Raw genomic sequence first — 2,225 nt, 5'->3', positions numbered from 1 at the left:
CATTTTTAACATTAAGGCGATGTTTCGCATTGTATTAGTTATGTCCTGTCCAAATTTGGTTAGTACAACTCTCTCAGTTTCGAAAATTTAATGCCTATGTATGTTTTCATCCACGAAAATTGAATAATTCCAAATATTTCGAATTTTCACCCCCAAGAACGGTGGTGACAACATTTTTAACATTAAGGCGATGTTTCGCATTGTATTAGTTATGTCCTGTCCAAATTTGGTTAGTACAACTCTCTCAGTTTCGAAAATTTAATGCCTATGTATGTTTTCATCCACGAAAATTGAATAATTCCAAATATTTCGAATTTTCACCCCCAAGAACGGTGGTGACAACATTTTTAACATTAAGGCGATGTTTCGCATTGTATTAGTTATGTCCTGTCCAAATTTGTTAGTGCAACTCTCCCGGTTTCGAAAATTTAATACCTATGTATATTTCCAACTACGAAAATTGAATAATTCCAAATATTTCGAATTTTCACCCCCAAGAACGGTGGTGAAAACATTTTTAACATTAAGGCGATGTTTAGCATTGTATTAGTTATGTCCTGTCCAAATTTGGTTATTGCAACTCTCTCGGTTTAGAAAATTTAATACCTATGTATATTTCCAACCACGAAAATTGAATAATTCCAAAAATTTTGAATTTTCACCAACAAGAATGGCGGTGACAACATTTTTAACAGGAAGACGGTGTTACGCCTTGTAATTGTTTGTCGTTTAACTAATCTTTCCCACCCTCTATATTAAAATTTTAATAGATGTTTCAGTACACTGCGCAGAAAATCACATAATCCGGTTCTACTGCTAGTTTGTAGTTAAACATTAAACAGTATTCGATATTCACATGCAAATCGCCAGCAATAAACGCCCATTTGTCCTGCAACTAAATGAAACGAAAACATTGTTCTAAAATTCCGTCCGAACTATCATCGGATTTACGGGCTAGATTATTTTAAAAGTTCTGTGCATATGATTGTGCAGTGTGGGTTTGCAGACTTTGTATTTCTTTTTGCTATACTGCGGATTCAATATTTGGAGTTCGACGAATCGGTCAGGCATGTCTGGATCTACGTGTACCCTGTGGCTATAAAAAATCTACCACTGTTCTAAGTACTGGTCATGTAGTGTGTACGTCTCTCTATATTTGTATGTATATAAACTACGCAAATAACACAGACCATCTAGTCCAATCAATAGGTAGAAGAGCTTACAAAAATACCACCTGGAAATAAAAAATATGGTGATATAGGAAAAAATTTTAAGAAAGATAGTGTTTTCTTCCTGTGGCGCATAAAAGGCGTAGTTAACCTAATAAATTCATAAAAGTAAAAAAAAACGGTTTTTCACTAATAAAAAAAACTTGAACTCCAATCGAAAAAAGTTAAATGAGAAAGTTGTAGCTATTAAAAAACCTATCGATTCGTATTTTTAAATATATCGATTGGTATATTACTTTTCGAAATATATCGAAAAAACCGAGGGGTAAATTGCTGGGGAAGTTTTTGTACATGTCTCCAGGAAATCGGGAAGAAGTTGGAGGAAGTTATAAGGAAGTTGAGGAAGTTGAAAGGAATTCCGAATGAAAGGAATTCCGAAGGAAGTCGTGGAAGTTTTTAGGAATTCCAAGGAAGTTAAGGAAGTCTGGAGGAAGTTTGGAGGAAGTCGGGAAGTTGGAACCAAACTGCGCATGTGTGAACGGTAAACGCATGCGCAGTATTACCTTTTATAGAAAAATGCGGAGAATGTTAAACATTTATGTGGAGGAATTACGAAGCAGTCTAGAGAAGGTCCGAGGAAATTTGAGGAAGTATAGAGAAGTTTTTGTACAGAATTCAGGGAGCGGTTTACCCCTCGGAAAAAACCGTCAAAAATCGATTTTTCTTGTTTTTGTTGTATCTCTTGGAAATTAAGGTTTTGAAACTTGTCACTTACTGTAAATGTAGTCCTCGGCCAGCCAAAAAAGTTTAAGATAAAAAAATATTAAAAATTTTTCGAGTTATATCAATTTTTCGAAAAAAGGTCATCTCGAAAATCAGCTCTTCTTGCTCGACGAATAGTCGTAGAGAAACGAATCAGGGCTCATATTTTTCCTTAAGTGTTATACTTTCATGGTAAAAAAGAGTGATAACAATTTTATTCGTTTCAAGTGTCCAAAAATGTCTTTGAAAAAAGTAAAAATTTTCTGGTCGCGTTTTTCTTGAATATCTTTTCGA

This window comes from Anoplophora glabripennis, unplaced genomic scaffold, assembly GCF_000390285.2.
Source record: "Anoplophora glabripennis isolate ALB-LARVAE unplaced genomic scaffold, Agla_2.0 scaffold202, whole genome shotgun sequence".
NCBI lineage: Eukaryota > Metazoa > Arthropoda > Insecta > Coleoptera > Cerambycidae > Anoplophora > Anoplophora glabripennis.
This window is presented reverse-complemented; position numbering follows the sequence as displayed.